This window comes from Camelus bactrianus, chromosome 3, assembly GCF_048773025.1.
Source record: "Camelus bactrianus isolate YW-2024 breed Bactrian camel chromosome 3, ASM4877302v1, whole genome shotgun sequence".
Lineage (NCBI taxonomy): Eukaryota > Metazoa > Chordata > Mammalia > Artiodactyla > Camelidae > Camelus > Camelus bactrianus.
The window spans coordinates 65,392,362-65,413,127 of record NC_133541.1 but is presented as its reverse complement, the minus strand read 5'-3'; the positions used below and the strand labels follow the sequence as shown (position 1 = coordinate 65,413,127).

Genomic DNA, 20,766 nt, shown 5'->3' with positions numbered 1-20,766 from the left:
CAAATTAAATTATTAATCTACTCTTTGCTTCAATGTAGCTTCACGGGGACTCCTAACCTGCCATGCTGAATAAAACAGAACGACTGCTTTACATTTTCATTATGGAAAATAATATTTTAAATTGCAAATGCTCTCCTATTTAACTTGCATTGCGTATCTCATTGGATACGTAGAGAAGTCTTCAACAGTCAGGGTTTATAAGTTGTTTTGTTAATTTCTAGTTGTAGCTGGGAACTATGAAACCAACCAAAAAAGATGATTTGCATGCAATACCAACTCTCCAGCCAGAACCAACTGGACCATGAAAAGCAAAGTTGAGACTTAGGGGGCCATTATCTTTGACTTTTAAATTCAAAAGATATAATTAAACAGGTATATTATAGAAGGCTTTGTACTGTAATGCCAGCTTCAGGTAAATTCAACCATGGTATTTTCATGATAGCATGATAACAATTCCTGCAAGGGTTCAAAGTCCTAATTTTTCTAACCTTTTATAAATATTTTGATTTTTTTGTTGTTTAACTATTCTGAAGTGAATATTAGGCTTGTGGAAAAAGTATAGTTACATTCAGTTTTCTAATAAAGTGTTTAATAATGTCTTAATAATTATATTCTATTATCGATAGGAGGCACAGTTGCAGTAGAGAATTACCATATTTTCTTGCAAATTATTTTGTGAGATTTTTTTCGGTCAACATTTTAATACATGTCTACTTTTCATTTTTATTTAACATAACAATTTTACATAATAATTTTAAGTTATGAGATCCACAGCAGAATTAACTCTAAAAGCAGGTTGACCTTTAGATGCAATATGATTTCTAAAGGTAAATCTTAGTAATCACAATTGAACAGGTATTCCACTTTTGGTGTATCACATTGGCTAAAGTTTTGAATGTTATTCTTTGGTTCATTTATGTTTGAATGCATGAGTGTGTTAGCTCAGTCTGCTGGGACACACAAAAAAGTGAAGCTTTTTTTTATAAATTAGAAATATTTAACAAATAAACTAGTTTGTTCATTGATTCATCAAAAACTTAATTAGAAGACTATGTACCTACTATGTACCAAGTACTATTTGATGAGCCATGTGAACAAGAGGAAGTAAATGAGATTAAGTCACTTCTGTTGGCAGAGTTTACATCCCAGTGGAGGGAAACGAGACCATAAATCAGTCAGTAAATAAGTTAGCAAGAAAATAACATAGGCAAGTACTGGAAAGAAAGCAAGATAGCATGCAGAGAGTGACCAAAAAGGGAGCTTCTTGAGACAGCGTTGTCAGGAAAGGCGGCTTTTTGCTGAGACATTAACCATGAGGAGAGCGTTCCAAGTGGAGAGAACAGCAAGTGCCAAAGCCTTGGGGTGGAAGTGAGCCTGGCGTGTATGGAAAATGGAAAGAAGCAAGGCTGGCTTCATGGGTGTGCAACTGGGGTGGTTCCGCAGGCTTCCAGTTTTACACTCTCCTGTCACCATCTTAAAATTCACAATCCTTTTTTAACAAGGGACCTCTCATTATTCCCACAGATTATGTGGCCAGCCCTGGAAAGAAAGCTAATATAGTTAGAGTGCTGTGTGTGTGTGTATGTTTTGGAGTGGGGCGGGTATGCATAAAAAATAAGGCCAGTAAGTAACATTTCTGGGTATCTGTGGTACTGCCCTCAGCATAGTTTATGAAAGATGAGTTGCACTTTACAATACAGCCATTTTTGTTTGCTATGTAGAAAATGGAAACAAGATTTTTGATCTATATTTAGCCCAATCCTCACATACAGATGATAAATTCCTCAAAGGTGATGTTGGTCTCTTCTGTGTATTGTGTACACTTCACAGCACCGTGTGATTAGATAGTTCACAAATACTAATAGCAGCTAAAAGGAATTTGCCTTGTCTTTTAACCCGAGAGGGCTTCCTTTGAAAAACAAAAACCAAAAACCAAAAAATAAGGCATTTAGTGTTCATATTTGAATTCTTGCTTTCTTCCCACGGTCACATTGTAGTACCAAATCTGCATGATTATTTAACAATTAGGTCAAGTCATATAAAATTGCTGATATTCAACCATTTTTTCTGACCTAGAAAATGTCAGTTTCAATGGTTCATAGCAGAATGAAACTGCAGGTTTATCTGAGGAAGTAAAACAGAAATCTTACAAGCATCTTTGTAACCCCGCCGGATTTATTTAACAGAGGGAAAAACAGCCAGCACAGGGCTGCTCATTAGCGCACCATGCTGAGCAGTGCTGCCAGGTCCGCACCCACGGGCCTCCTTGGAGGTAAGTCCACATTGCAGCAAAGGCTTTCTGCCAGTCAGCAACTCCCCCCACCCTCCAATAATGGAGTCCGTGGCTTGACACCCACTTTCTACTACATTCTGCATTATAGCAGGTGATGACTTGCCAGGAATTACTATGAGTGGCCGGAGTCCGTGCCACAGTTCAGAGCTGCAGCAGGTCACAGGGCTTTGGTCTACACGCTGTTATTCACTGATAACCTTTTCTTTAAGCAAATCTATTTGCATTTGTTGATGGCCGTGAGGATTTACTCAGTGATCACTAGGTACAATGACATGATGGGGTTATGTGACAGCCTCTGACCAACAGGGGCTTATGTCATATCAGGATTTCTCTGATCAGGACAAAGAAGTGATTTTTATAATTCAAACAAGGTATTGAGATGACAGAAATCTTCTGTATGAGGGGTTTTTGTTGTTGACTTCTTAACTTTTCCTTTGGAAGGGTTATTGGTTCTAAATAATCATTATCAGTTTGCTTCTTACCCAGTATTCATCTACATTTTCATAATACCCTAAAATCCATTCATTTCTGGTTCTTCCACTGGCGTGTTCCATTTCTTGTGTTTTATTGCTTTCTTCAGTTTCTCAAAATCTTCTACACTTTGAACATTTTTATCTATACATTGCTTAAGCTGGCAGTGGGATTATGAAATATGTTCTTAATAAACTAGCAAAAATGAAAAGCTCCTGAGCCATTTTGCCCTACCTCAAAAACATTTCTTAAATATAATCATGATCCCCCTGTATGTTTTCCCAGTAACTGTCCATGGCCCTCTACTGAAAGGTGACTATACAATATACACTCAACTCCAGAACCCTGAGGTAGAAGCATGTGTTTGATTTTTTTCCTTTGTGCTCAAGCTACACACAACCTCCAAATAAAAGGTGAGAAAAAAAAATTTCCAACCATTTGGACATTGAAATCCATATAGTTTTTCCCCTAAACTTTACACTATGGTTAGAAATATCCCTCAAATGAATGAATGAATGCTCTCAAGGAACTTATGTTCCAGTGATGGAATCAGACAGACAGTAATAGCCGAATAAGATGTGGACAGATCTTAGCGCAGATATTTCAAAATGCTCAGAGCAGGGACCTGTAATCTGGTCTTGGGGAGTCAAGGAAGGCTTCCTGCCACGTAAGCTGAAATTAAACCTATTTAAAAGTCTGCACATGCTTCCTTTCTCCCTAGCCCCATGCAACCCTTAATAAAAGGATGACATACTTCAAGATTGTACCATGCCCTTCCTGGCTTCTACTCCTTTTAGTTTTCCTTTCCCAAAGAACTCTTTCTCTTCTCTGGCTACAAAGGGGTCATTTAAACCTTTCATGCTGCTTTATTACCAACCAGAAGTTTCATGTTCTGTGATTGATTATACTGGGCACATAAATCTTGGGGAAAGTTGTAAATAATATGATAAACTGTCACGTTCAAAGATAACTTTTAGAGACAAACTACACTTAAGCCAAAGGAGTGAATCTGTAATGGTGGGAATTTCAGTGACTGTAGCAGGTGAATGGGAAGTTTGGGTGGTTGTTTGTTTGTTTGTTTGTTTTTTGAGTCAGGGCTATTCAGGAGCTTCCCCTATATTCCACTAAGTAGGAAACTACCACCATTTTCTACCTGAAGAACCAATCTTTTTATTCAGTTATGAAGATGGGGACAATAAAGATGGGGAAATGAGTAAGTGAATAAAATAAAGAGATATAGAGAGAACTGGAAAGAACAACAAGAGGAAATGATCAGATTCCTTCCACCTTCCTTCCAAACTGTGTTTCTGCCACTTCTTAGAATAAATGGCATCCTTATCCTACAGCCAGCCTTACGCAATTGAGGCAGCAAGACATTGTGTGGACAGAGCATGGACTGTGGTGTCATAGAGTTTGGGGTTTGAGTTTTGGTTTTGCTGCTTGCTAACTGTATGACCTCAGACAAGTTCCCTTAACCTTTCTGCTCCTCAGTTTTGCTCAGAGAGAAAAATGTTAATACGTCACTTATAGAACAAATACAGGGATTATATGAGATAACAAACATCTGCTATATGTACATGTTATAATGGAGTGATCATCATCATGACAAACTTCTATTAGGATAGTCTCTGAACAAAGGGGACAAGTACTGTGAAAATAAACAAAGTAATTATCGTGAAGCAGTTTCTCCCCTTCAAGAGAATTCTATTGGAGTTTTATTTGCTTACTTACTGCCCTCCAGCCCAAAACCCAATTCAGGTGTGGTAAATCAGAGAGCCTGGGGAGAAGCCAAGGAAGAGACTGGGTTTGCCATAATTAGCTTGTCACTGCTAATACTCTGGGACAAAAGATATACTTTTAATCTCTTTCACAATATGGGGTAAAACTATTGCTCTGGAAATCCCACTTCTAAGGCTAGACACTTTGTATCCGAGACAGAGAGAAGCTCTTGTCCACTTTGCCACGTACGAAAATGTTTTGCTGTACCTTTACCTTCCAGGAAGAGGCAAGATATCTTACTGTTATTATGATAACCTCGTATTTTATTGTCCCATCAAAACAATAAAATGCTCCTAGAAATTGTTCCCAGGGTCTGTTTTTATATCTCTGGGAGAAAATCTCATTGTTGAGCTGAAATACCATTATTGTGGCGTTATTCACTCAGTTTCTCTAAAGCCTGGGCTTTCCAAATGGAAGACTGATTATAAATCTATGTTGTGCAGAGTTGAGGTCACATTTAAACCTTTTTAAAGGACTGGGTAACTTGGAAAGTTGCTGAATCAGAACTTTTCAACAGCCTTTTAATAAGAGTTTAAAGAGGACGGAGGGAAATATTTCCTGCCTGAGAAATTGTGGTTTCTCAAGACCTCTTCTCTTCTCAAAGATGAACCCATGGGTGTAAAAATTGTCTTCACCACCATATGTGATAGACTTTTATTTCAGTCATAGATGAGTCATTTAAAGTTTTGAATTTGCTCTGTGTCCTGCCCAGAGAGGTAGTTTAACCCCTGTGTGTAACTCTGACTCAGAAGGTTAGCATGTCCCCAGGGAAGATGAAAATATTTGTAGCTAGAAAGAATGAACAAACTAGGTTGAGCAATTTAGACTGTCCTCAGAAGAATAAAAGAAAGAAAAAAAGAATAGGTACAAATTGGCTTCCCATTTAAACTAGGAATTTGATATTTTACTGTGATTTCCCTACTCAGAAATTCTGCTTAAAGCAGGCTTCAGCTTGAAACCATTCATTTCTCAACCAAAGTCTGGATATACCCAACCAGAACAAGTGTTTGCTGAGGGATTTATTAAAACTTGAAGGTAATTTCAGTTATGAGACTCATTTTGGCTTGATAATTGTGACTGTTCTAGAGGAAATTTTCATTAGATAGCTTGTAAAACGCTGTCTCACTACCTTGGAATACATTTCCAGAATTCAATAATTGGAAGGCAAGCCATGTACGTGGTAGTTCCACTCCTCTGCATCTTATCCTCAATCAAGGGAATTTTTAGCCTTTGGCACTTTCAATTTCCCTAAATGTGAGGGAGAAAAGAGACCAGTGTTTCATTTGGAAAAGAATTTCCAGTGTTAATCAGCTCTCAACAACAGTTAAGTTTTGGCTTTGGCAGGTTTCATCACAGTGCACTTAGTTAAGTTTGCAAATACTAAGATTAGTATGTGTACTACTTCTAGAGAATTAATGATTCACTGAATGGTGTTAAATGGATGCATAAGTACTCGACATAAACCTAATCTGTATCATGACTGTGTCACTGTATATAAAGTAAGGCTGGACTGTAGATATTATTAATATGGTTTCATATTAATTAGAATCTGGGTGAAGTATCTAAAGTTTGCTCTTTTATGTGCCAGCACTTTGGTATTTCTCTCCAATAATCCTTACACAATCCAATGATCTGCGAGCTCTAGATATTAGTATTTTTATATTGAACAAAATTAGGCTCAGAAAATTGACTTGCCCAAGGTCATACAGTTAGAAAGTGGTAAAACCAAGACTCAGTTCCAAAACTCTTAATACTTGAAGTCCACAATTCTTCCGCACAACCCAGTGCTGCCTTAATCAGGTAAGGCTGCTTGTAGAATAAAAATGTCATTTATTCCAAGAAGTGGCAGAAATACAATGTGGGAAGAAGGAAAATTCTTCCTGGGGCATAAAAACGGACTGGGCCAGTAGGAAGGACAGTTGGAGGACAACCAGCATGGTTACCATGACAGACCAAGAAAACTGTCGGGGAGCTTTGCGGATTAGCCAAAAAGAGAAAGAGCTAGGAAACAGAAAATTTGAAATATTTCCAGAGAGGTGAACAAACACAGAGCAAATGTTGAGAGGCAATTTGTCATTGATGGCTAAATTGAGTGGTGAAATTTCTAAATGCTTCGGGCGTTTGGGTGCTAGATCTGAGAGGGCTAGGTTAGTGAGAAAGTCTGTGGCAGAGGCAAGCGTCTTAAACGTAGAAAGATGGACGCAGGTAGGGAGGAGGTGTCTAGATGTGTGGGGCAGGGAAGAAACGGATCAGTTTGAGAGAAGATGGAAAGCCAGAGGGAGAGTGTGGCCTCTTGGAGTGTTTATGGGCCCAGGAGGACAGTAACTGAAGGGTTAGAGGATAAATGACACACTTCAGGGAGCAAGTGAGGGAAAATGTTTCAGGAGAAGGGAGATGATTAAGAAGTGTTGTGAAAGCTGCAAAGAGAGGTTGATGTCCCAGTAAATGGAGAATGTGAACCACCCTCTGGGGGATGATCTGATTTGGCAGTTTTCAGTCAGTGTGGGAGATACGGGATAGACTGGGATTGGGAGAAGTGTTATGCTGGAAGGGTGGGACAATAATCCAGGGAATTATGCATTTTGACGGTCCTTTCTCACCACCTAGAATGAGATCATGGAGCATTTTGAAACCCCTCTAGTGTAACAACAAGCTACATTTTGGAGTTCTTGCTATGGGCCAGGCACTGCTAAGCATTTTACTTTCAGCTAATCTTTTTTTTTTTTTTTAAATTGTTGGGGGGGTGATAATTAGGTGTTTTTAATGGAGGCACTGGGGATTGAACCCAGGACCTTGTGCATGCTAAGCATGTGCTCTACCACTGAGCTATACCCTCTTCCTCACTACTTTCCGCTCATCTTAACAGCTATCTATGAGGTATAGAAACTTTTAACTGACTTCCCATTAAAAAAAAAACAAAACAAAAAAACACACAGCTGGGCTCATAAATGGTTAAGTACCAGGATATGAAGACAGGCAGCCTTGCTCCAGAGTGTTAGGCCCAAAATTTGATGCCCTGGCTCACCACCTGGGCTAGTAGGTAAATGTAGTTTTGAGCCTCTCAGAAACACCAAAGCCAATTACAGTTATTATCTCTCAACATACAGATGTTACAGCAGACATGTGTAACTCCTTGCTGCTCAAAATAATATAACAAATAAGAACTTGAATGCTCACAGGCGTTGTTCTAAGTATTTGACAAGCATTATCTCATTTAACCTCGTACCCTATGGAGTATTACTAACCCCAATTTTAGAGGAGAAACTGAGGCTTCATTTGGGTATATAACTTGCCCACAGTCACACAGTTAGTAAGTGGCTGAGATAGGAATTCTCCCATGTTGTAATAAAGGAAATAGGAAAATGCTCAAGAGACTTAAGGAAGTAAAAAAAAAAAAAAAAAAATCACACGTGGGTGAAGGAATAAGAAAATATACAAAGAGGTTGCGATTTGAAGGATAGGCAGAATAACTGAGGGCATTTCAGGCTGAGGGCAGAAAGCCAGGCTCAAGGGGTGCTGGAAAGACAGAGGCAGAGACCAGTCATGTTAGGCCCTCACAAAGAATTGTTGAATAAATGAGTTGGTGCGTGCGTAAATGTATGAATGAATTGGTGGGGACTGCAAAAGCACAGTGACAGTGGTAACTGAAGGGAGAAAAACAGAAGAGACATGGAAAAGGCAGACTCTACAGGACTTAGTCACCAACTGGGATCTTGGTAAGAGAGAGCTATTGGGAAAGAAGGTTTAGACTTGGACAAGTTGGACCTGAAATTGCAGGTATGTATTTTGAAAAGTTCCTCCAACAATGGGAAATGGCATCTGAAATTTGGGAATAAGGTCATGATACAGACCTGTCAATTAACTTACTTCTAGTATTGCAAAGAATTAATTTTAGAAAAAAAAAAAAGTTAAAACTTTGAAAATGCTTTTAGGCCATGCAAAATTGTACAATGCTACCTTTCCATGTAAATGAGTTATTTATTTAAAAGGACAAGGTGGGGTGGGTGACTTCAGTGGTAGAGCACAGGGCTTACCATGTACGAGGTCCCTGGTTCAATCCCCAGTACCTCCGTTTAAAAAAAACACAAAACATGTTTGAAAAAAAGTCGAGAGCAACAAAGTAAAATAATAAATTGACTGATAGCAAAACTACTGCATCATTTCAAGAGAAGTTTCAGTGTTTGCACATTTCAGATAGCTGCTTTCTATGAGGTACTTTTGGGTTTATATACCAAACAAATGAGATTTAGCAAAGATGAGTTGTGACCAGGCCAATTAGTGCATTTTCTTTTATTACTGAGGTTCTGGGAAACTGATTTACATTGAAGAGAAATTTGAGGTAATGTTCTGGGAATGTGAGACTGAAATTTCCAGTCTGTCAGAGTCTTTAAGAGATTTGTGGAAGTTGTATCTGGAATTGAATTACTAGCATGACCTCTTTCTAAGTCCCCAAATATACAAAGGGTTTTGGGTTTTGGTTTTTAAAATGCTTAACATCCTTTACATGATCTATCGGAAAAAGAAAAAAAGATTATTCATTCAAAAGTAATCTCTTGATTCATCATTAAGTGCAGGGAGACATTGTCCAGCAGGTAGCTCTCCTTAAAAAGCTCAGCACCCTAGAGTCTGAATAAGAACCATGTCCACGATGGTTAGGACACAAAGGAAAATAAGAACAAGAGGGAACTTTTGGCAAAGTTACCAGTTGATACAGACTAGGAGCTTCGATCCTGTCATGATGTGAAGGCGTCAGATGTTAATGATGACTATGTAAAACAGTCCAGTATGGAAGCATCTAAGATAAAATTCTTGTAAAGTTTTGGCCAGGAACCTAAAACTCGCTTCAGTCTGTGGCTGCAATTTTTGTGCCAAGTAAGAAGGCACTTTGCTGGCTCTTTTTTATGGAAGGTCCAAATGAGATAGCTTGGAAATATGTACTTTGAACAGCTAGGCAGAGTCTCAGGAAGTTTGCCAAACAAGATTTCCAAATAAAATGTTTGGGAAAGAAAACAGGGATGGACTTTGCAGATGCTGGATGGGTTCCACCAGCCATCTGTGCAGAGAGTTACTTGGTATCACATCAGCTGAGAGCGATGAAGTGGCACAAAACTACCAGCAATAACTTCATTGTTAAATGGGTCCATTTTTCTCCCCAGGCAGCCTTCTCTTTACCAGGATAAAGTATCTGAATGTATCTGCGTTTCCTGTGAGGAAAAATAACGATGACCAAAATTATTTAAACATAAAGGAATTTTAGAAACTGAACTATTACCTCAGTGCTAATGCATTAGCAGTCAAAGAAGGCAGATTAATTTACTTACGGTGCGCTAAGTGCATTCTTGGCTCACAAAGGGGAATCATTTGCTCACTTAAGCCAGAGATCCCATTTTTGACGGCAAATGTCACTGCCTGGATTTCCCTTTGACAGTCTGGCAACCCCACACCCCTGTTATAGTATCCATTTATTTGTCTTATTTTCAGCCAGATTAATCCATTCTGTTTTGACAAGAAGACTGATGGGTAATTGATAACTGTGATAGACACAAACAGAAGAGTTGGATGCTGAATAATTCAGCACTTTTCAGTATCAATAAGAGAACAGGTTGAAGAATTTGTGTCTCTATTTACACTTAAACTAAACTAAGTCAGCCCAGACATTTATGCTGCCAGTCTATCAGAAAACCAAACAGTGTACATTCGGTTTCCACCCGACAAAATGTTTTATAAGCTTGTAACAATATGTGTGAAGCTGCCAGAATAATAAATAGGTACAGCAGCCCATGCATGCTAATGTTATGTTGTAAGCAGTTTTGTTGACAAGTGCTAATACTTCTTTCATACTATCATCAAAAGCAGCTAATACAACAGCCATTATTTGCGGGCTTTCCAAGCAAGACATGATGGATTGTGACCTTAATATGGGTTAGCCGAGTTTTGAAAGTTAAACAACTTGCAATAAATCATAGAATTATTACAATGCAGTTTAATTGGTTAAGGACTGTTTATTTCCTAAACAGGGTGAAAAATTTCTGTTTCGGCACTTTTAATTTGCAAAGTGCATTTTCATTATGAATGGCAGTTTAATATTCTGCTCTTTTGTCATGCAAAATATGCAACACACAGGCAATCTATTAATTGGACAAAAATGCATTGCAAGCGTAAATTATCCTTTATATCATCACTTGTGAATTTTTACATCTATTAAATGTGTTAAATGGAATATAGTTACAGATTGTACAACTTACAGGCTACTTCTGAAATTTGAGTCAACCCTCAAGATGATTTTAATAACCTTTAATTTTGGCAAAATAAAGTAATTAAGTAATTGTAAATATAAAGGGCATTTTAGAGAGTTGCTGCTTCCTTAAGGCATAGATGCATATGTTTTTTGATTCAGTCTTCTCAGGAAACAGACACGAGCACTGGTTCATATTGATATGTCTTGAGAAATGGAACCTACCCTCATGCATTTACTTCTTTTTTTGACACAGTGTAATTTCTAGAGCAGAAATTTCCATTGGCAAATGTGTAGAAAAAGGTAAGGCAGCAGCAAATTGATCCTGCAGCATAACTCAGCATCACTGAGTAGTCACCTCCATATGCTTTGGTTCAATGATGTGCCTTTGCACAGGGCTATTTAGAGCACAGAGGCAGTAACAAAACACTGTACTAGGAATGTTGATATGGCATATGCTCGATTTTAAGGATGCCAGATCTCCCAATGTGTTCCTGTAAGACTGCCTTAAAATGCATGCAACCTATTCATTTCCACAAAGGTCTGAGCCCATTTCTCATATTTCTTGACACCTGGGCTGTCCTTTTCAAAACTTAAAGCTTCCACTGACTTCAAACATTATCCACAGCTTAGCCCAGCCAAAGCAGGGATACTTTTGTGCAGCCACTCCAAGGCTCCGTCAAAGATACCGATTGATTGCACCTCTTGGGGAGTGATGGAAATGTTAGCTATCTTGATTGTGGTGGTGGTTTCATGGGTATATACACCTATCAAAATTCATCAAATTGTACATCTGGAATATGTGTAGTTTACTGTACAGGAACCATACCACAATGAAGGTCTTTAAAAGAAAAAAACCCAAAGATACCAATTGTCAGCAATACAAACTGTTAAAAGTAAAGTATACTTCACATAGGCACTCCATTCATTTTTCCTAGAGTACAAAAATGTTAATGTGAGAATGTGCATTCTGTTGTTTTAAAAGAAAAACAAAAGAGCAATTTTTCCATTTAAATCATTCACAAAAGCAATACATTAAAATAAACTATCTAGAACTTTAAAAAAGGAGGAAACCAAAAGTTTGCAAATTGAGAATAATTGTTTGTCTTTATGTTATACAGTAGCACAGGAGTGCTTCAGGTTTTTAGAAATTTCATTCTCAAAAAAGACAAATCTAGTTATAGAGTTTTAATCTTGCATTAATGTTGATAATTTCCCCTCCCATTTAAATGCCATGTTTACTTACCCTATGAAGTTTATCTGCATAAAAAAAGAGATGAAGTGGGGAGGATGGTGCAGTGATAGAGAGAATGAAAGATGGGGAGAGACTGATGCTATATTCAGTTGATCACTCATGATGAAGGGCTAAGGTATGAATATACTGCCCAATAAGTGACATGTAATTATTTTTATGAATTATCACTAAGTATCACAAAATATTCCATTTTAATAATGATTTAATGTCTGAACTTTATTTTCTCAATTGTATAGATAAGAAAATTTTATCAGTGACATAGCCATTACTTAGAAAATATAGGTGACTATAACCAAAACTCTACTTTATAAAGCCAATAGGAAGTTGAGTTGATTACACTACTTCCTGGGGTACTTTTCAAAGTCATAAATTAATAGACTAAATCTGTATCCTATGTAAGGATTAGGAGATTTCCTGAAAGCTCAGATACATAAAACTAAAAGTACAATGATTATAAACGTAATCATTTTGTTAATATGATTTTCTTAGTTACCACTTTCAACTAATTTTTCATCACACTTTACTATGAAACATTACAGATGTACAGAAAAGTAGAAATAATTTTACAGTAAATACCCATTTACCATCACTTTGATTCTGCCATTTTACTTTACTTCCCTTTGCACATCTTTCCATCCATCAATCCTTCTTATTTTTTGATGCATTTCAAAATAAGTTGCAGCCATTAGTATACTTCTTCCTAAATACTACAGTGTGGATATCATTAACTACAGTGCAAGTATTATTTAGTGTTTGTTCTTTCTTTTGAGGGTAAATTTGTACACAATGACATGTTCAAATCTTAAGTGTAGCATCTGATGATATTCAACAAACTTTCGCTGAGCTCCAGCCATGTTGATGAACTCTTAGATCTATTAGATGCTGACCTGGAATGAGGTTCAGTGAATATAAAAGACTCAAAAGCCATGTTTTCAGGCCACTCACTGTTGCTAGATTAGCTAATCTCCACGGCCACCTCTTCCTTGGGACATCCACGTCTGAAGATCTCAGGTTTACTCTGTTTTGCTAGGATGGGTAGTTTGTAGAATAGGGCTCCATCAACAATGGTCATACTGTCTGTTGTGTACCCCTGTCAGGTACACAGCATTTGGCTAAGTGCTATGGAGAGCACAAAGGAGTCCCAAGCTACAGAGACCTAGACATGGAGTCCCTCAAAGAGCACTTGGTAAAACTGGGCACTCCACACCTAAAGTGGGATGATTAAGATTACATAGACTTAAGCACCAAGTGTGTAGGAGAGGAAGTTCCAGGGAGTTCAGAGGAAGGAGGTAAGAATGTCCTGGAGTGTCTGGGAAAGACTCCCTTGACTCCACAGCATCCATCTGTCAGCGAACAGAATGACCATTTTAAAAGGAAATCTGATCTTGTCAGTCCCCTTGCCTAAAACCCCTCGATGACCTTCCAGCATACTTGGAACTCTTGTGAGGCCCTGTGTGATCTGGCTTCCCTCTCATCCTCGACCCCATCTCTTCTCACACCCCACGTCCTCCTTGCAGCCTTCTTTTCCTCACACACACAAAGCTCACACCCCCAGCACAGCCTTTTCACTTGCTCCCTTTCTGTGGAACATTCCTCCTCCAACTCCCCCAACAACAGATCCTTCTCATTATTCAGGTCTCAGGCCCAACATCCTGCTGAAAGGTCTTCTCTGCCAAAGAAACCTACACATACTCCTACAACCACCCCGCCCTGAGTCAAAAATCCCTTGATGCAGGAAAAGAGTTGTTTGGCTTGGAGCAGTTATCATGGGAAGTGAGTGTAGAAAGTTTGTGCAGAAGATTATTGGAGCAACATCTGAATGAAATTAGCAATAAACTAGGAAAGAAGAATCAAAAAAATGAAAAGGAAGTACCAATAGAACTTAATGAACATAAATATATGGCTGGAAAGGCAAGAATCGAACAGAGCAGCAAAATTGTCAAGCTTAGAAACTGGAAGGAATAGAAACTCTAGGGGAAGAGACCAGTACTGGTATTAGATTCTCCTTGGAGTATTTATGAATGACTCAGAAAGTTTATTTAGTTCTGTAAACAAGGAGGAAAATTTCACAAGGCTATGTAAAACTTTTTGCTACAATAAAAGTAGTAACATAAATGAGATCAGAAAAAAATCCCGTCAAACTAGTCTTTTCCCCTGAATGGACTATATTAATAACTATATTAGTTATTACGAGTAAGCCTGATGTAATTATTTGACCATTTAAACCTAAATTTAGAAATACATAAAAATAAGATTTGCAATAAGAAAATGAGTATGGCCAACACCCGCTGATGGATCAAAGGCTTTTGAGATGATATATTTAAATGTCCTGAAGGTTTGCAATGCATGGGCCCTTCATAGTTGTTGACGAGGTAGATGACATCTATATTACCTTTCTTTCAACCTTGACTCCTTTTTTATGATACAGCATTTTTCTTTAGTGTGTCCATTGCCAAGAACACATCTACCGATTATTCTCCTGAAAGATTTTTCAGTGTTCTTCCATTTATGAAAGTATACCTATGGATTTTAAACCTTGAATACTTTTGTATAGTTTGACTTGGAATGGCTTTCGTATATATTACAAAATTTTATCTGCACAATAATTTGCGAACTAGACAATTCCGTTATGTACAGATAAAGAAACTGAGGCTCTGTGATGCTATTTCTCTAAGTTCTTAGCTTAATAAATAGTAGCTATTACTTTTGTTTTTTGAGAGCAGAGACAAAGCATCATCACTGCAGCAGTTACTGAAATCCTCATATTCCCTCACTTCCTCTTCACCCCACTACCTGTTGAAACCCCTCCTCCGACAACCCATTCAGTATTTCATCAACCCTATAACTATCGTAAAAAGTTATATTCAGTCTTGGGGCAAGTAAGGTTCAGACTTTTTTTTTTCAAATAGATCTTTCAAAAAATGTTACCAGCATGCTGACATCTTCGTAACAATTAGGGGTCCTTGAGGTGTCAAATTGACTAATGCACAAACACTCAAAGAGGCTCAATATCAAGGGATGAGAGAAAAACTTCAATACCTATCTTGTGTTTTCATAGGTGTGACCTACTCCCTTGAAAAGGCCATTTCAATCTCAAATTTCTGTTACTGTTTATCATCCAAAAACATTGTTCAGTAATGCCTCCTCGCTATCCAAGAGTTGTCCCAGTATTTCTCAGGAGACCATGTCAATTTGAATTACAGTACATGCTACTTAGATACAGCAGAAATAAGTTTAAACTGCTGAGCACATTGGATCCTTTCAAAGCTGTTCTTAAATGCTATGAAAGAGACTAATCATAACATGCTAATTTGCAGATGCTCTATTTTATGTTCCTTGTTCTTGCCTCTTCTGTGGCCTTAAGCACAATTCTGTCATTTATTAAAATCACCTCTATGTCCAAAATCCCATTCTTCAATATTGAAAATATATAATTTTGGAAGTTAAAATAATATAATTTTCGATGCAAGATTTGAGTACACACAAACCTTGCCTACTACCTGTTAATATATTATTAAAATATTCTATCATACCTCGATCCCTAATTACTTTATGCAGATAGACAAATGAATTTATTTAGATAAGGAAAAATCATTTACTTTTCATGCATTATGCAAGAATCATGTCTAAAGCAAGAAATCTGTATGAAATTTTTTCATTTCAGCAATGGAATCTCTCACAACTTTTTAGTAAATTGCAACTCCAATATCCTTTATTCCCCAAGGATGGAAAGAATGCATTTTATTTTTTGGCAAAATAAATAAACATCCTGAGTTGGTAGAAATATCAATTACAAAAGTGTCTACCCTAAAAGTCACATTTATTTTGTTTGTTATTGCAAGTTATTAAAAGGCTTCCAGGCATGCATATAAAACCTGAAAAACAACAATTGAATTTATCATATTAAATTAAAATCTCTCCATAAAAAAGTAAACCCAAGCAAGTAGTTTATCAGTTAGGGAATGCCATGCTGCCCCAGAAGTCAATACAAATACAACAATTTAAAACATAACTAAAATGAAGTTCCACAAGAACCCTCAAAGGGAATTGTTCTGCTTCAGACTCAAATGTAGAGACTAAAAATACATCAGCTGACCTTAATTTTCTTAAAGTAACAAAGGAAGAAAAGAAAAATAAATTCCATGGTCAACAACTAGAATTACACTTGAGAAGGAAAATACGGCTTCGAAAAGGAAACATATAATCACACCTCAAGTCAAACAAGTCTCTGCTTCCAAAGTAGACAATTCATACTCTCAAGTTTTGCCTAATATTTGCCCTAGTGCTCAGTTTCTTTGATCATTTGTCTAATTCTTAATATGCCTTTTTAAGTCAATCCCTGCAATTCTATGTAGCTGCCATGAGTTGGCAGTCCAGCTCATTTTCTTTTGTCTTTCGTTATTTTTTTTATAGCTTGTCATATCATTAAATATTCTTTTCATGCTAGTTCTCTGTTTTTTCCCCTGAAGCAAATCACATGCTCACTCACACAGAATTCAAAGGATATAGTCAAATTTTGACAATCGGGCTGTCATTATAAATAAGAAAGGCTTCCAGACAGACACAGTTCCTAGCACGTTAGCTGTAACTCTTCCCACCTCTAAGCAGATAAATGAATGGTATCACGCTCCACCTGAAAGGTGGTGCTCTACATTATCATATTAAATGGCTACAAAATATTTCTTGGAATGGATGGCTCAGATTTATCATATGAATAATCTATCACTGGACATTTGCCTGGTCTCTAACATTTTATTTAAATAGTGTCTTGATAAAAATTCTTAAGCTCTTTGAACATCCAACCAGATAGATAATGATTAGAATATTAATACTTTTGATGTATAAACCAAAAACATAAACCAAAAATCAGCAACAGTTTTCAAAGAGTTGCATAGCAAAGCAATTTTTCTGGATAGTGAGATAAATAAAATTATTCTGTTATTATCTTCAGCCTTACTATTTCTGTTTGTACCCAGTGAACTACAGAAAGCAAATACAAATGGTTTCTTAATCGTTTGATTAGCTTTTAAAAGAAATAGCCCTCCTAGTAAGCAGTGTATGATCTTTCATGCTGTTTTCCAAATATGAAAGCTAGAGAATTACTTGGCAAATGCAGAAAGGGGATTCTGCATTTATGGTGACGAGTGTTTAAGGATACACCACTATGTTGTTCATGTAAACTTAGTCTGGTATTTAGATGAGAAATGGGCCTATGTGAAACAATTTCATTCAGCACAAAGATGTAACTTGAGGCCCAAATGAGCTACATACAACACATTAATTTTAATGGCTCCCATTGGTAGGCAAAAGCAAAAGTAACTCTGAGGCCAGGCAACTCTGCAGAGACGTATCCTCCATATGGTGACGCAGCAACCATGGCCACTCTGTCTCTGAATCTGCCATCTCAGGATACATCCTCTTCTGTCGCCATAGCAATAGCAGATGGGTGTATTGTGTCCTCCTAGTGGCAGTTAAGTGCTTTGATAAGTGATAAGACTGTTTACAGTCCCTTGGTCAGAATTAGTCATATGACTCCATCTAACTGAATAGAGACACATGGACTATTTAGCAAGCATGATTATCACCACCACAGACTTAAGAGGGTCACTTATGTAGTTTTGGGGTTTTTGTTTTTATCGTACCTATTCTGAATATCTGGATGTTTGAGAAAACAAACTTTTAAAGTAATTTTTATTATAACAGTTGAGTTGTATCCTATTTGGGGGGAGAAAGCAAAATAAACTAAACTGAAAAGTTTTAGTGAAGATGAAGAACAAGATAGGTACCAGTCCTGGTCAAAGTGGAAGAAGTTCCTTTTCCTCTAGCAATACTTTTAGCATTTGCCAGATTTATAATTTTGTCTTATTGTCTTCTAAATCCCAGAAGTAGCTTCCATTTCTAAAGATCTTTTTTCTTTTTTCTTACTCTGACATTTATGTATATATAACTTGAAGCTATATTAGCTTGAATAAGTTCTGTAAGTTCTACTAGCTTGAATCTAATAGAACTGTTAATGTCATGCATGGTATGTTCAACTTTCTTCACTTAGGAGATTACTGAAGGCTTTGCGCACTGAAGGTATTCAGTAAATGTATGTAGAGCTGAGGGCCCTGCTGCATGTATTTTTATGTCCGATTTCGCAGAAGTAATCCTCACAGGCATGGTTTGGTAGAACTTTTAGCTCATCTGTAAGGATATTGAAATATACACCATTTACTTATTGTCAGTAAATGTTTTGTGGGTTGGGTGGGCATGACCTGTCACATGGTGACTCCTAGGGAAGGCCAGGGAAGGGGCAGATTCCTGGGCCTGGTCACTAGCTCCTTCTGGAATCCTGGCGGGCTCCACCCCTAAGGCCACAAAGGTGGGACCCTCAGGGTAACACCTGGTAGTCTTCAGAGAGAAGAACATTATCAGAACCCTCTCCTGATGGGATTAAAACCCAACACTTAATTATCTTGGAAGAGAGAAAATGAATGATAAGAATGCTAATAACTTGGCTTGAATTTATTTAATTACAAAATCAGTGAAACAAATTTGAGGGGGCATGTAAAACTTTCCAAAAATGGATCAGTGGTTATCGAGGAGTCTGAATTTTAGATCTTCCTGATGCATATATATTTCCAAGTAGAAGAGTCTGCTTTAATATTTAAAATAGGTTAATATTCCATTTTCATTCCCATATTTAAATAGGCTTAAGACTTTTAGTGCAGTTTATCCTCTTAAACTGGCTCACCATGTACAGAAAATGTATAAAAGAACCAGATCAAACTATTTATTACAAATTCTTAGTAGAATCTGAATCAAGATTCACAGAATTTGGTTTAGTTAGTTGTCTCTTCTTTTATAATTTTACTGTATTTAAATACTGTGAATGCAGTATATATTTTTATAATTTATTCATATAGCTCGATAAAAGAAAACTTTTTTATAGCTCATGGTCTAATTAATGTAATATTTATAATCTATTTCAGATATATCATTACTAAAAATTGTTTTTGCCCTAGGTTAACTGCATTCAATTAAAGAACTATTTATAAAGCACTTGGTATGTGTAAAAGCTTAATAATAGCCAGTGCAAAAGCACAAAGATGTTTAGGAGATGAATATATAAATAATGAGAGCCCAACACTTAACTGAGTAAATGTCATAAGAAACAAAAAAAAAATCTATGGGTTAAAGGCAGAGGAATAATAACAAAGTTGGAAAACAAGAAATAAATTCATTGAGAACAGGTAATCTGATGGAGGCCTTGAAGCATGGGTGGGATTTCAGCAGATGAAGGAAGTATGCTGTGGGAGGAAGGGGCATAAATTAGTTTAGAGGCAAGACACCCTGGGGTAAATTCTTGGATGAAGCACTCCTGTTTAACTGCAGCATGGGATCAACTCTGTGGTATGCTGGCAGTCTCTCATTTCTTCAGAACTCTTCGGGAATGTTGATTTTGCAGTTTGGTTTGGTGCAACAGCCATTCCTTGAATGCCCACTAAGTGACAAGCACGGTGCCAAAGCGGGGGGACAGAAGATGAAAGGTACACGCGCTCTGCCCTCAGATCACTTACAGGGGGCAAATGCTTTCCAGCACTAGAGTTACTAGAGGTATGCTTGGAATGGCGTTGGATGCAGAAAAGCCCCTAACCCCGCGAAAGCAGGATGGCTGGAACTCCGTCTAGGGGGACGGGTAGGAGTTAGGATAAAAATGGAAGCAAAGGTGTTCAAGGCAGAGGGGAGAAAAGCATGCAAAAGCAAAAGGTAAGAAACAGTGTTTGAGTTAGAGAAACTATACCTAGTCCAGGATTCCAAAACATTCATTCAAGTAGTTTCTAAAGAGTGTCATTACTGCTTCAGTCTTTTTGGGTTTTACACGTTTGGCTGATTTTTGATGTGATCCTGTGATGGAAATATATTCTGTGGCTTCCATTATAGGTCCACCCCCTTCACCTGAAGACTCTGGAGTTGCTAACAGTGTTCCATCCCCAGAATACAGCTGTATTTATATTAGTGTTATGTTATTATTATACCACGTGAGGACTGTGAAACCAAACATTGCACATATTCAATATTCTATGGATTTCATTACTCTGCCTCAGTGAGCCCCATGATTATACGTTATTGGGCAGCATACCCAAGGTTATAAGGGAGCCCAACAATGAGACATTTGCAAATTGCTACCTTCTTATTTTGATAAGAAAATCTACTGCTTTATAAATGATTCTGATTATAATCCACACAATCCCTTTATTATCCTGTACTTTGAGTCCCATGTATGCTCTTAAGTCCTCAATACCAACACATTAAATCTCCATGATAGATTTGGTTGTCCCTCCTCCCATCCTTTTTTTTTTCCTTGAACAAAACATTGATATCTGAATATATGAAGAGGAAAAGTATTCTTCCTAGACTATAGTTCTGTCTTCTCTATCCTGATCTAGTAACTCTTTGAAATACATTTTAAGAAAGTAAGATTTTAAAAATCAAGACTGTCATTTTAAAATATAACCTTAGCTACAGCATGGGTGTGTGTAGCTAAATACGCTGTTCAGCGGGCCACTCGTTCAGCCCATGATGATCCTGGGTATAAATAGCATATGTGACATCAGGGATTCATTCACTGCTCGATTTTGTGAATCACTGTGGAAGCTAATCTTCATGACTCCTCATTTGTGGAGGAAGCTACTATATGCAAAAGATGTAAAATCAGACACCACTGAGAACGTGTGTTTGTTAAGAGTG

The 20,766-nt window shown here is 37.4% G+C and overlaps 1 protein-coding gene and 1 long non-coding RNA gene across 7 annotated transcripts in view; one reads left to right on the top strand and one right to left on the bottom strand.

Annotated features, from left to right (window-relative positions):
• The window catches only part of KIAA0825 (KIAA0825 ortholog), a 348,749-nt gene that overhangs the window by 273,145 nt on the left and 54,838 nt on the right, over nt 1-20,766 (top strand). The gene's annotated exons all lie outside the window — the stretch shown is intronic.
• LOC123615196 (uncharacterized) overlaps nt 8,819-20,766 on the bottom strand; it is a 76,885-nt gene continuing 64,937 nt past the window's right edge. The window contains exon 4 of the long non-coding RNA XR_012505529.1: nt 8,819-9,747. This is a non-coding gene — a long non-coding RNA (uncharacterized LOC123615196). The remainder of the gene's footprint in view (nt 9,748-20,766) is intronic.